The following is a 15,628-nucleotide window of genomic DNA, read 5'->3' on the forward strand; positions in this document are numbered from 1 at the left end:
ATTATTAATAAAGAACATGTGATCTGGGACTTTCAGGCTCAAAATGTATTTCAGTCATGCACTATAAATCAAATCCCTCCATGGCTCATGCAACCACCTGACTCAGAACAAACCGCTGCCTAAATAAAAATAAAATGTGGCTTTAATTGCATTTTAGTTTCCTTCTGTGTTAATTTCAAGATGTGTTTTTCTGCCTATGTCCGTTTCTTTGAAACACCACGGCGAGGGCAAATGTATCAAATCCTCAGAGAGGTAGGTGTTCTTTCTGAAAGCTATGGCTTGGCTGAGCTGAGTGTTCAGTGTGTTTTTCCTCATAAGCTTCCACTCCTTTCCAAATATACAAGACGCGGGGAGTGATCACAAATGACAGAAATGGGTTGTCTTGCATTTATTTTTATGTGTTTAAACTTTTATTTCTGAAGGCCGACATAAACAGGAAATTCTAGAGGACAGTAACACTTTCCCAGTCAACATATGATAGACAAATAACATTTATGTTTCCAAAATTTTAAAAAGTGATATTTTCCGAGAGGCAATTGATTCGAAGTCGTAATTTTATGAAAGACAGGGAGGCCCTGAGTCGGATGGTGCTTCTATCATGTTTCCTCTATGTCCTGCAAATTTCACTCTGTCGTATGCCACTAAGTTAAAAAGCCTGGGGCTGATTTACAAGGCCCTTGCGCCCCTTTTGCATCACTTTTCCCATGTTAAAAATGATGCAAAAGTGGCGCAAGGGCCTTGTAAATAAGCCCCCTGTTAGTGTCCCTGGTCTGGGCCCAGAAGAGCAGGGTGAGACTGGAGATACTGACACCAGCCAGGCATCGCTGTCTGGATGTACTATTTTGTCGGACTACAGCAATACGCGGTGCAGTGGTGCGTGGATGGGCAGAATGGGGCAAAAACACTATGGAGGAGTGGGGTGCTGACCCGGACCTTCCTGGGTATCTGATGCCTGGCTCTAGAGTCCCGGACCCGGCTGCATGTCCCTTTATTATTCACCAAGCAGCAGAAGTCTGGGAACAGTCGGTCACATATGTCCTGCAAAGGGCTCCATACGCCAAGTTGCTGCCCCTCAGGTGGCTGCTGTGCTTCCACCAGATCCAATCTGTGATGGATCTTATGCAGTGGTATGAGGGGGGCTGCTCTACAGCTGGTGATCTGCACCTCAGTGGCGTCTTCCAGCTAGGCCCTGGCCAGTATTTGCAATATGCCAAGATATCTTGCACCGCGGATGAGATCTGGGTTGGATTTCCCTCAGAACTTGAGAAATCAGAGACACTGTGGCTGCTACTTGAAGTGCAGGATATCTGCTTGCATAAAGCCCTGAAGGTCGACCGTCAGACGGACATGTCTGATATCCGTGACAGATGGGCGTGAGCGCTGCCCAAACCTCTCATGGAGTGAGAGTGGCGGTGAGCCTGCACACAGATCAGAGAGGTGGCCAGCAATGCGCGCTTCAAACTCACCCAATTGCATGACGAGTGCCTCCAGCTGGCGGCGCGGACGCCGTCCGATCTAACAACTTGCGTCCGATTCAAGCCACTTTAGGCAAGAGGACACAACAAGCCAGATTGACACTTGAGTCCATCATGAGGGTAAAAGATGAACTGTCTGTTGACTGCCAAGGGTGCCTACTACGAGGACCAAGACTGATCATGCCAGCCAGCCTAACACAACGGGCCGTGGAACTGGGCCACAGAGGACACCAAGGCATGGTGAAGACCAAAAGCTGGCTAAGAGCCAAGGTGTGGTTTCCTGGAATGGACACGACAGTAGAGCAGACAGTCAGGACTTGCTCCTGGTGCCAAGCATAGGGACAACCGGATCGGCCTCACCCAGTCATTACCGAAGACAACCCACAGAGGCCGTGGGAGTGCGTGGCCGTGGGAGTGCGTGAGCGCGGACTTCTGACACCTTCCCGATGGACGCTACGCATTGGTGATAATCGACGACTTCACGAAATATCCTGAAGTAGAGATCATTGAAAATCAGACGGCCATGGAGGTAATCACCAAATTCGAGAAGACAATAGCCACACATGCCATCTTTGAGGTCGTCAAGACGGACAACGGTCCCCCATTTCAGGGGCAGGAATTTGCATACTACCTGAAGAGCTGGGGGATACACCACCGAAAAGTGACCCCGCGCTGGCCCCAAGCCAATGGGGAAGTGGAGAGATTTATGCTCTTGCTAAACAAGGCAATACGCATTGCACATGCGGACGGATCACCACTGGAGAGAGCCATTTACAGTTTTCTGCGAGAATACCGGTTGACCCCACACCTCACAACGGAAGCAGCACCGGGACCAGCGAACATGGGCCGAGTGATCAGCGACACCATCCCGAGTCACCCCACCTGGACCCCAGCCCAAGTTGATGCAGAGAAGACCCTGGCCAATCGGACTCACTCCAACGACCAAGCCAGTCATCGGCGTGGGGCCAAAGAATCTGACATACAAGCAAGAAACCAGGTCTACGTCAAGGATCGATATCTGGGGAGCAAATTCCGGCTCCCGTCAGAACACAGGCTGTGGTCTGTCCTCTGCCGAACCGGCACCATGGTGACTGCTGAAAGAGGCACTGAAACTGTCACTCGCAACATAACTTTCTTCAAAAAGGTACACCCCGGTACACCGCCTCCCCAAGGATCTGACCCTATCAGAGCGAATGAAAGTCCAACCAGAGGTGACGACAGATTGGAGCCACCAGAACAGTACATCCACGAAGAAGGGGACCTGACTGACCAAGACCATCCACTGCCACCCCTGACTCCAGAGAAGAGCTCCCCAAGCTCTCCGGCCGTCGATCGGGAGAGTAGCCCACCTCTGAGGGCTACTCCGCCAATGCCTCTGTTCCGCGGGGAGCAGTCCAGATATGGTTTGCGAAGAAATTAAGCACCCACTTCCCAATTGGCGGACTTCCTGGTATGATGGTCTGAGGACACTGAACAAGAGACTGGTAACAGATCCACAGTTTTTTCACTATGTTTGAATGTAAGTTTTGTTTAATAAAGGTTAGAAGGAATGTAGTGTCATGTGGCGCCGGGTAGCGGTCCAGTCTACCCGCGCGGCCCGGGACACGTCAGCACTGACGCCTGACGTCAGGCGCAGGGCGAATAAATAAAGGAGGCGTGCAGTGGCGGCTGGTGACATTTGAAATAGGCGGGGCGTAAAATTGGCGGTGGAGAAAAGTCCATACAGGAACAAAGACCAGAGGCTATTAGAATGTTAGAGAAGTTGGCCGGTGATTTCATAATATGCGCCACACAAGATAACAGTCCTGCAGACTTCCCACACACTCACACATGAAAAAGACAGCACATAAAGCAGGGGTACAAGCTTAACAGTTTGTTAAGCCTCCTCTGGCTGCCGGGTCTCTGAGGATGGCTGCAGCCCGTTCTGGCACTGCGGAGATTTCTAATTTAAAACCTCTTTTAAATGCATGCCATGTTTTCAAATCTGTCTGACTCTTGCACAAGCTTGCCTGAACACCTTCACACTATTACTGAGGTGAAAACCTATACACGATAAAACGAAGACGATAAAATAAAAACAAACTGCAAACATGAAAGAGGGGCAAACGTGATTTCGAGTCAGGGTGCTCAAGTGTTGGTGCAAGTGTTGCATAAGGGAGTTTTCAATGTGACAAGCACAAGGCACATCACACTCAGGCTGCTCTTTTTTTTCTTTGCTATGGTACATGAGTAATTTATTGAGGAATGGAGAGTAAACAAACAGTTTGTGAGCTTAGAAAAACATATTTTACAATTTAATGAGCCTTACATTCAGCAGTGTTCCGATTTTATAATGAAAATTATGCTCCTCGTGGGTCAAACACCAGTGTGCAAGTGTAAAACAGCACAATTGAAATATATTTTACGATTCCACGCTCTGTGGGGGGTACATTCACATTTGGACTGTTTTTCCCAGCTGACTGTACCACATCTCGCAGTCAGAGTGTTCCGATTTTATAATGAAAATTATGCTCCTCGTGGGTCAAACACCAGTGTGCAAGTGTGAAACAGCACAATTGAAATATATTTTACGATTCCACGCTCTGTGGGGGGTACATTCACATTTGGACTGTTTTTCCCAGCTGACTGTACCACATCTCGCAGTCAGAATTAGTATCGCGCATTGCCATGCACTTGATTTAAATTATGGGTTTTAAAAAATACTCTTCAAAAACTTCAAAAGAAGCAGCAGTCTGCCGCACCTCATTGGCAAGGGACGCTGCTTCTAATTGGACAATAATAAAAGACTCTGACTGACTGACTCATAATAATAAAATAAATGTAAAAAAACTTACCTTGGCTTGGCTTCCCGCTCTGACTCTCGACTCGAGTCCTGTCCCGAGACTGCAGACTCCCGCCATCCTGGATTTTTTTGAATGCCTCGTCAGAGTCGTCACTGAAGGCTGCAGGCAGCCTCCTTCCCCTCCATGGCAGCCGGCGCTGATTGGTTCGGCCGGCTGCCCTAACCACGTCATTTCTCCTAGTCTGCATGCTGCAGAACGGAGAGTGGGAGGTGGCAGGGGGGAGCGGCTTGCCCACTGTTGCTAATACTGTCTGTTTGGACAGCCTCTCAGGCTGTCCAAACAGTCCGTATTCACAACAGTGGGCAAGCCACTCCCCCAAGCCACTCCCCCCTGCCATGCGGCTCGAGTAAACAGGAAGTTTTGCTGACTGCTTTCTCGCCGTGCGAGAAGGGCAGGCAGAAACAAATGGTAGTTATAAATAAATAACTACCATTTGTTTCTGCCTTCTTCTCGCACGGCGAGAAAGCAGGGGGGGCGGCGCCCAAATGCCCCAATGGTAAAACCGCCACTGGAGGCGTGGCTGACAACGTTACTCGGGACCACGCGGAGCATAAGTGAAGTGTCCCGTGTATTCTTTATGCGTCAGCGCCGCGTTAATTAGCGTGATTGCAATTAGTCATATTACACGCCATTCACTGGACCGGGGCCGGTCAAGCCAGGAACGTCATTGGTTGGCAGAAGTGCATGAATCGGTAGTAGTGCAGCAGCGGCAGTTGCGAATTGTGCGTACTGATGAGTATGCCGAGAGAGATTTGGGAAAATGTGGTGCTATGCTGCAGCGATTAGAGGCTGGGCTGGGTTGTCCCCATTTCTGACCACTTCTCCCGGGGACACGCTAAGTTCCGCCTCAACGGTTCATAGTACAGTGTCGGAACCGACCCCCTGAACCCTAATATGTGGGTCCGTACAAATGATGAGACCTCAATTGATTGTGCTACAAATGGTCTGAAGATTCACTGTGCGTGTTTGTCTCCCACCTCCCCGCAGGCACACTGCCGTTGCCCCCTTGTCCCCCCTTACCCTCCAGTGGGAGTCAATTGTGGATAAGGGGGTTGACTGCCGATGTAGGACCGCATTGCTGCTGCTACCTTTGTTCATTCTTCTTCCCTCTATTTTGTTCTTTCATTGTTGTAGTTTAATTTCTTACCATTGTCTTAGTGAGATGGTATCCTGGACTGGCTGATCGTCAATTATATACTGACTTGAAGGAGTGTAACTATGCGTCAGGCACGGCGGGTTTACTGTGCCATACATTAACCCGCACTTGATGGGATCACCTCGTAGCTTTATACACCGAACGCTAAATTGCCTGTAGACGCTAAGCTATATTACCGTCGATGATGTAAACTTATTTCTTACACTGTCCGGATTGTGATATGTCACTTTCAATAAAGACATGTTAGAAATCTTTTTTTTAAAAAACCTTCCTTACAGCCAGGGTCGGACTGGGATCCCACGCAGCGCTGGCAATTTGGCAGGACCAGCCCTGGGGGTGGGGAGGGTGTGCATGTGTGAAGCACTGCTGCTTTTGTTACAGGGGGAAAACATTGCAGCACTGCTGCAATACTGGCCCCCAGTAACAAAAACGGCCCTCACTGCTGCGAAACCAGCCCCCGCCCTTCCAGCCTCCTGGGAAAAAGCCTAGTGCCCGGTAGGCCAGTCTGGCCCTGTTTACAGCAGGGAACTTTTCAGTTGCAGCTCAGGGTAGCTGGAGGACCACCGTCACTTGGTGGTACTCTACCACCACCTGTCACAGGCCCACCTATCTGCAGGCAAAGGTCCACCTTTATTTCCTCTGCACTGTCCATTACCAATTGCCACCACCCAGGCTTCCATCTGTCCATCACACACCAGCCAATCCCCCCTCCTGCCACCACAGCTCAAGTGAAACTTCCTATCCATGCTCACCACGCTGTCTATTTTCCCATCTCTGTACTTCTTAACTGTACCTGGAGATGATACAGTGACTGAACTCCACACACCTTGACACAAGATTTCCCACCCAGAGGACATCTTGCATAAGGCAGATTGCCGCTACAGCAGGACCAGATAAGCTTGACTATTAAGCATGGGCGGAAAATCCGTTCCGCTCGTGGATTTTCGGTAAATTCGCAATCCGTGAACTCTCGCGAATTTACTGAAAATTAGCACGCAGCGGATTTTTTTGCTTGGTGATACAATATTGCGGCGTGCGGCGTTCACTTACCGTCATTCAGCGTTTGCCGAGTTGTTTTTCTCGATATTTTGCGAGTGCTGCGCCATTTTGGATCTTGCTGCGGGATCCCGCGGGTTTGGCGACGCATCGCGAGAGTTCGCAATTGCGAACATGTAGATGCGGCGGGCAGCAACAATCTCGCACTCGCGGAATTACAAAATTTGCAATTCTGCACAAGAAATCCACCAGCAAGCAGCATAAACCTTCTGAAAATGATGATTTTTTATCAGAATAACTCCTCAGGTTGACATTTGCCTGCACTTTTTTTTGCAAGGAGTCCCTTTTTGGAGGGGGGGGGGGGTGGGAGGAAGGAAGTGCCCCACAGAAAAACAAGTTTTGCAAAACTGAAAGCACTCAGCAGGTGCAAAAGTTCAAACTCATCATTAGTAACCATTCCCTGTAGTGCTTCCTGAGGGGCCCCTCCAGATCACAGCAGGCTCATAGAATAGCTACAAGTAGGCCACAAAGGTCCTGGGAAAAAAATTGCACTGCAACAGAAAGCAAATTACAGATAAGGAAGCAGGTGCCAGACAGGAAGTTTAAATTCTGTGACACATTAATCAACCCCAAATTAATTCATGTCAGTTGAAGCAGGGCAGGTGTGCTTGCTTTCCCCCCCATAGTCTACAGTGATGAACCAGAAATTCATGTCAGTTGAAGCAGGGCAGGTGTGCTTGCTTCCCCCCCCCCATAATCTACAGTGATGAATGAGAAATTAATTCATGTCAGTTGAAGCAGGGCAGGTGTGCTTGCTTTTCCCCCCAATAATCTACAGTGATGAATCAGAGGGTGGCAGTGATGTAACAGAGGGTGCTGTGAACCTGTGATGATGAACCAGACGTAGAAACAACAAAGTCGCGACCGTTGCGAGCCGACAAGTAAGTTCGCAATTGCGAACTGGTACAAAACCCTCGCGAACTGGCAGAAACCCTTGCGAACACAAACAAAAATCCGCAAATTCGCGAGAGTTCGCGGGATTGCGAATTCGCAAATACGCAAATTCACAAACGCCAGATTCGCAAAATTCGGCCATGCTTATTGACTATGCAGAGTGTGAAGTTAACCGAAGTTTCCTAATTACTCTCAACATTGTTCGCTTTTCACCCCCTTCCTCTTATCTAAACCTGAAACTTACATCAAATCAGAGAAAAAAAGACACTTGAAATCGGAAGGTGTTGGTGTTAGTAAAAGTATGAAGTTGTGTCTAATACTTCTCAAAAACCTTAATTATAAGTACAATATACTTACTTATAGTGGTTTTCAGCCAGCTTTTTTCATCCATTAGTCTGTTATTGTATCAGTCACATTTTTATTTTACCCAGTGCAGCATGCAGCAATAGGTGAGCCCACTTCAGTCATTGGCTATCTTCACTGTGCATCATGACATCCTTTCCTTTCTCAAGAGCACATCCACAGCCAAAGTAGCTCCCAGCAGTGCCAGTTACTACTATGGCAATGTGTGTTTTGTGAGACCCCAAAATATTTTTAATCAGTGTTTTTTTAGATTGAGGGGGTAAAGCAGTTTCTCCAGCAGTAAAGTTTTCCAAAAATGACAAAACAAGCGTTGACAAAGCCAAAAGTCTGGCCGCCATTTCCAGATATACTGGTTTGACAGTGTTTGCTTAGGGTTTGCCCAAAGCCAGTGTTATGTCTTCAGTAAAGAGAAGAAAGATCTAGTCTGCCAGCAACGCCATCTGGCCGGTCAGCGCCCTTGCAATGTTTCGCCGGGCACACACTGCTCTACAGAGGAACCTCAATAATGATCTGCAACACACCTGCTGTTCTAGCACTGGGCGCATACAGCTCTAATAATGCACCTCTGTCCCGACTTGCAGCACACCTGGCTGCTACTCTAGCACTGGGTGCATACAGCTCTAATAAATCACCTCAGTCCTGACCTGCAGCACTCCTGTAGTTCTAGCACTTGGGGCATACAGCTCTAATAATGCACCTCTGGACCGACCTGCAGCACAACTGCCACTTTAGCACTTGGCGCATACAGCTCTAATAATGCACCTCAGTCCCGACCTGCAGCACTCCTGCTGTTCTAACACTGGGCCCATACAGCTCTAATAATGCACCTCAGTCATACCTGCAGCACACCTGCCACTCCAGCACTGGGCGCATACAGCTCTAATAATGCACCTCAGTCCTAACATGCAGTACTCCTACTGTTCTAGCACTGGGGGCATACAGCTCGAATAATGCCCCTCAGTCCTGACCTGCAGCACTCTGCTGTTCTAGCACTGGGGGCACACAGCTGTAATAATGCACCTAGGTCCTGACCTGCAGCACGCCTGCTGTTCTAGCACTGGGGGCATACAGCTCTAATAATGCACCTCAGTCCGACATACAGCACTCCTGCTGTTCTAGCACTGGGATCATACAGCTCTAATAAGGCACCTCTGTCCCGACTTGGAGCACACCTGCTACTCTAGCACTGGGCGATCACAGCTCTAATAATGCACCTCAGTCCTGACATGCAGCTCTCCTACTGTTCTAGCACTGGGGCCATACAGCTCTAATAATGCACCTCAGTCCTGACCTGCAGCACTCCTGCTGTTCTAGCACTGGGCGCATACAGCCCTAATAATGCACCTCTGTCCAGACTTGCAGCAAACCTGCTACTCTAGCCCTGGGCGCATACAGCTCTAATAATGCACCTCAGTCCCAACTTGCAGCACACCTGCTACTCTAGCACTGGGCGCACTCAGCTCTAATAATGCACCTTAGTCCTGACATGCAGCACTCCTGCTGTTCTAGCACTGGGGGCATACGGCTCTAATAATGCACCTAGGATCTGACCTGTATCACTCCTGCTGTTCTAGTACTGGGGGCATACGGCTCTAATAATGCACCTCAGTCCTGACATACAGCACTCTTTCTGTCTAGCACTGGGTGCATACAGCTCTAATAATGCACCTCTGTCCCGACTTGCAGCACACCTGCTACTCTAGCCCTGGGCGCATACAGCTCTAATAATGCACCTAGGTCCTGACCTGCACCACTCCTGCTGTTCTAGCACTGGGGGCATACAGCTCTAATAATGCACCTAGGTCCTGACCTGCAGCACTCCTGCTGTTCTAGCACTGGGGGCATACGGCTCTAATAATGCACCTAAGTCCTGATATGCAGCATTCTGGCTGTTCTAGCACTGGGCCCATACAGCTCTAATAATGCACCCTTGGACCGACCTGCAGCACACCTGCCACTCTAGCACTGGGCGCATACAGCTCTAATAATGCACCTGAGTCCCGACCTGCTGCGCTCCTCCATCTGCAGGTTGTCGGCTCCAAATGCAGATATAGCAATGTGACTTGCGGCACATTTTCTGTTCCAACACTGGAAACACACAGCTATTGCAATACACCTAAATACTGACCCAGAGTACTCCCTTTCTATTATGCAGTGCTTAATTTGAAAAATAATAAGGCCATGGCCCTCGTCAGGAGGCCACTGTCGCCAGCACCACCCATTGTCCCTGTCAGCGCTAACACTATGACAGTACCAAACTGACTTCTAACCATTACACTCATAGATACAGACTTTTTTGGCCCCAAAAGCTGTAAGAATATTTTGGGAGGTAAGTCTTATTCATTGTTAATATATATGGAATTAAAAAACAACTATTTGTGTGCTTGTCTCTAAATTAGACAAACAACACCTCCATGTGGCAGACTGTCATTAGTGTGAGTGTTGATAATTAAGTGCCGGTGCTGACTCCCGGAAACCACTGGCTCAAATTAAGCACTGCTATTATGTCAGCACCTGGAACTACCAAGAGTTACTCCACTGTACCTCGAAAGTCACCAACCATGCCCGGCTATACTTTATAAACATTTATTTTAGTGCTTCTAACACAAAGAAAAGAAGGCACACAGCACATACACATTTCAGAACATAGTGTGACTGAAAACTAGATACACTGGTGAATCAGAACAGAAATAATGTCTGGTGTGCATAGATGTAATCACATAATATAATAATAATAGTGCATATCACCTTTACGTCTATGCAAGATGGAGGTTCTCTCCCTACATGGGCTCATCAATGTATGTGATTCAGCATGAATGGGAGAGGTGCAGAGGAGGTGCTGCACACAGCCACTCAGTTAATGAGCACCACAAAAACTGATTAGCACCAGCAATATCTATGAAAAGTAAAAGGCTAACATTTTCCCAACTATCTCTATGGATATGCTCAGGGGGTGGCCGGCTCCCATCATAGATTGTCACGCCGCTGACATTGTTATTCTTGGCTACTAGAAGCCTAAGTAAAGGACACAAGTTAACGCTGCTTGGATTTCAAGCAGTGGTCCAAGTCCGTTAAAAAAGTATGGCGACGGTTGTGTGGAAGTTTAGGGCAATTCAAATGCAGTAGTGTAGGAAGGGGTGTGCGGTTGGTGTGGGCCGCCCCAGGTGTCATCACTGAGGGGGTGACAAAATGGCAAAAATATGTGTTTTAAACACATATTTTTGCTATTGTATCAAGCCGAGGGTGACAAGAAATTTTCCGCACTGGGTACCACCTGAGCTTTCTACGCCAGTGTTCAAATGTGGGTATACAGGCATAATAAGCAAGATGACTTCATCTAAAGCCATGAAGTCAGCAAGTGGCATGAAATTGCCCTGAGGGAATGGATGACGCTATACTATACTATACATCCGTACCCCAAGCATTCTGTAGCGGGGATCTTTCCTGCTAAATACAATACAAATGCATGCATCTAAAGCTAGGTTGGAATCTATCACAAACCGGTAGCCCACGGTTAGCCGAGCTTGTATGACAGGTATTGGTGTTGTTAATAACCCTTCATACTATTGGTACATTACTTATAGGAATTTGCTAATATCCGAGGGGCAGCCAGTGTGTGTTGTAGATGCGGGTCATATCACTCTGGACCGTACAATGGGACAACGTTCTGCACTCATGAAGCATTGTTGACTGGTTCCAGATCTGTAGCATCAAGACTGCCCCACCGCTATAGGGAGGACCAGCCACTTCTGTTTTGATTTGCAGCATTTGAGCAGCCTAGATACAGTGGTAGAGGGGCTATTAAGTGAGGTAGGAAAAGGCCTGAGTTCCAGGAAGAGGGGGCTTTGAAACATGTACCACAAGGTAGTTTTATCCACATGTACATCAATAATTTCCTACTATTAAAGGATACTTGATTTTAATGACAGACGACTCCAGAGAATGACCGGTAACAAAGTACCTGGATCATGAGTGTTGATGAGCCCGAGAATTTGTTAATGAGGATCGCCAGAAGAGTGAATAATGAGGTATTAATGAAACCCTGGCAGTGATAAGTGAGTAAGATATTTGATTTACTGCCGGACCAATCAGCAAATGAAGGGCCTGACTGAGAGTGAGGTTATTCTGTCAAGGGGATACTGCCCCTGCATACATCTCTTACACTGGAAGGAACTTCAATCAGCGTATATTTAACAAGGACTGCTTGCACAAACCTCGAGTCCCGCCGCCGGAAGTAGAGAGCCCTGTTGAATCATTTTGGACAGGGAGTTATTTTAACCTTTAACTAATCATCTCAATTGGAAGAAGAACCACCTTATTAAAGGGGTTTTTGCTCTACCAAATATCTCCACATCAGGAGGATCTCGCTATTTTAAATTACCAAGTATATCCTTCACTTGAATGAATAAGAGGTTCCGGTCGGCGGGATCAGTTATTAACCCTTTTTTTCATACAGCGTGATATTTTCTTGTTTGAAATCCGTCCATCGAGGAAATAAAATACTAATGTCCTATCTTGACTAGACGTCGCCATTGAGCTTTACACGCTATATCTACATATCATACTCTTGTTACCAGACAGCTAGAACCACTCTCTAAAGAAACTAAGAAAGAAAAGCATTTTCCTTACATCATTACAACAACTTTTTAAACTTTTTGTGGCTACTCCAGAAGAAGGCGCTGGCCGCCGAAACGCGCGAGTACCAATCTGCCACTTCCAGTGTTTTTTAACTTTATATATGTTCTCATTTGCATTGTAATTCATGCCATGTGATTTAAAGATTGTTGTTTTAAGTCTAGTTTGTTTAAACTACACTCTTTTAACGTACATATTAAATCTGTGAATGTGATATTGTTCTTTTTAACTCTTAATAAATTGTTTTCTTTACAAACATTTTGTAGCTTAATTCCCTTCCATTTATTAAAACTTCTTTGATTGTCTCTTATGGTTGCCTAGATTGTTAAATATCAAATAGGAACTTCAATCAGTGCATTCAAAGTGCGATTGCTGTCAATCATTTGAAAGTGTGCCTTACGACTCCGTCAACATGATGGAGCTGTCCAGCGCACTTTCATTTTCTTTCTTCTATTTTCAAAAAGAAAATCCCAAAGCAGGATTTTCTTCTTAAATCTAAAAAAGCAATAACTCCCTTATCATGGAAGTTTTCTCCAGTGGCATGGGGGCCATTTACATTTTTTTACTTTCACTGACTGCCAACGTTTTGGATGGTGGTATGTGAAAGTAAAAACGTGCTATTTGCACACCCACTCTAAATAGGGCGGGCGGACAGATGGTAAAACTTACTCTGTCGGGTCACTGGAGGTTTATGTCAGTGGCAGAGAAAGAGTAGTCTCTGTCTCTCACATACTGAAGGTCCGCCTGACTCCAAATGAGGCAAGGGGACCTTATTATGGCAGAAAGCGTGCTGCATCCCCATTGCAATGCAGTACAGTTTCAGCTGCAATGGTTAAATCAGACCCAATTTAGAGAGCGGTAGAAAGAGTACTCTGTCACAATAGTGACAGGGTTCTCTTTCCGACAGAGTACCCTTTCCATCGTACAAAAGATTTGCGCTCCTCATTTAGAGTCGGGCTGACCTTCAGTATGTCAGAGGCAGAGGCCACTCCATCTCCACCACTGACATACACCTCTGACGGCCCGATGGAGTAAGGGCTGTTGGAGGTTTTTCCATTTGTCCGCCTATCCTATTTACAGTGGGTTTACAAATGGTATTTACTTTTGCTTGCCACCATCCAAAATGTTATGGATTTCAATGACCCCAACACCACAGATGAGGAGTGGGTCATTGCCTTTTTTATTTTGAAAAAGAAAATCCTGCTTTAGGATTTTTTTTTTTAAAGTAAGAAAAAGAAATTGAAAGTATGCTGTATGGCTCCAACATGTTGACAGAGCTGTATGGCACACTTTCAGTGCATTGACATCACACCACCCCAGCAGTTATTGCCAATGTTTTATTTTATTTAAAAAAATTTTTTTTAGGGGTTTTACATAGTGCTTGCATGACTGGAGGGTTATCAGAGCGCCTTGTAACAATGTACATGAATAGAAACATAAACAGTCACAGTACATTGATACACCTAGATTCTGGAAGTTTCTCAGTTCAATATTTATGAGGTTAAAAAAAAGTTCCTTTCAGGGAGGGTAGGGGAGTTTGGTAGAGGAGTTGAGGATCGGATCATCGAGATGCTTTGCGGCTTTGGTGACCATCAATTAGTAGAGGATTAAAAGAAAACGTAATGTGGTTATTGTCCAGAGGGATAGAGATGACAGTTGAGGAGAACGTTTTTTAGTTGTCTCTTGAAGCTCGTGAAGGAGGGGTTAGTTCTGATATGAATCGGGAGAGAGTTCCAGATTTTGAGGGTGTTGCTTGAGAAAGAGCAGGAGAGGGCTTTTTGTTCATGTCTTTTGGGTGGGATTAGAAGGAGCATTTTGGAGCTTCCTAGGTTTCTCGATTGTCCTGCTTTAGTGGGTTTGGCTGCAAGGTAATCCGTTTTGTCAGTGTGTAGGGCTTTATGGGTGAGATAGGCAGTTTTGAAAAAGCAGTGTGCTTCGATTGGTAGCCATTTTAAGTTTTACAATGTAGAGGTGATGTGTTCGTGTTTCTTGCATCCTGTGACCATTCTTGGTGCTGTGTTTTGGGTGGCTCTCAAGGGGGCTATGTCTCTTTTAGCTGCTTCAGTTAGTGTGGCATTTCCATAGTGAAGTCTGAACAGAACTAGAGCTTGTGTTGCGATTTTTAGGTCATTGGGGGTAGGAAAGGCTTCATTCTGTTGAGGAGTTTTAGGCTGTAGAAGGCGTCCTTTGCAGTAGAGTTTCTGTGAGAGCTCATGTTTAGTCTTGTGTCCAGAGAGATCCCTAGAGATTACGCTGAGTTAGCTGGGTAAGCTTGCAGTTATGTTATGTTATATGGTTTATAGAGCGCACAGCTGCCCCAGCAAAGAGGCGTCCCGGCGCTTATCCCAAGTGAAAAACAGAACTGAGGGCAGAAAAAACTGGTAGGGGAAATTATTTTCCAGGAAATAAAAGTGTTTTGACAACTTTCCTAAATTGCAACACGTCCTTCAACTCCCGTATCTGGGCAGGAAGGGAATTCCATAACTTAGCTGCTAGAAAACAGAAGGAGCGGCCACCTGCTCTGCTACGGTTGAACCGGGGAACTACCACCAGATTCTGCCCTGCCGAACGCAGAGAACGCGCAGGCACATACAGGTACAGCAGTGATCCCAACATTTTTGGGGTAAACAGTCTAAGGATTTTAAAAGAGATACACAGGGTCTTAAACTGTGTCCTTTGAGCTACAGGAAGCCAGTGAAGTTTCCGGATGGAGGCAGAAGTGGGACTAAAGCGTGGCAGGCCTATTAAGGCCCTCACGGACGCATTTTGAATACATTGAAGGCGGGCAATTTCCACCTTATTAGCGCCTAGAAGTAAGGAGCTGGCATAATCCAGTCTGGACAGTACCGTAGGCTGAACAATTAACTGCCTGGTAACTGGATCGAAAAATTTCAAGACTGGTTTAAGGCTGCGTAAGATTCCAAAGCAAGTAGCGGCGACCTTTTTTGTTTGGACATCAAACTTAAGCTCTGAGTCCAACCAGACTCCCAGATTCTTCACTTCAGTCTTAGGTGTAGGGGCTGCCCCCAAAGTAGGTGGCCACCAGTCGTCACCCCATAGATCTGTGTTTCTTCCCACCAGTAGTACCTCCATCTTGGCAGCATTCAATTGGAGACAGTTAGCTGTCATCCAGGCTGCTACGGCGGTCAGACCCGCTTTGAATCTAATATGGTCGATGGTAGAGCCTTCCGTGAGGGCAACCACTA

Source organism: Lissotriton vulgaris, chromosome 2_1 (assembly GCF_964263255.1).
Source record: "Lissotriton vulgaris chromosome 2_1, aLisVul1.2, whole genome shotgun sequence".
Classification (NCBI taxonomy): Eukaryota; Metazoa; Chordata; class Amphibia; order Caudata; family Salamandridae; genus Lissotriton; species Lissotriton vulgaris.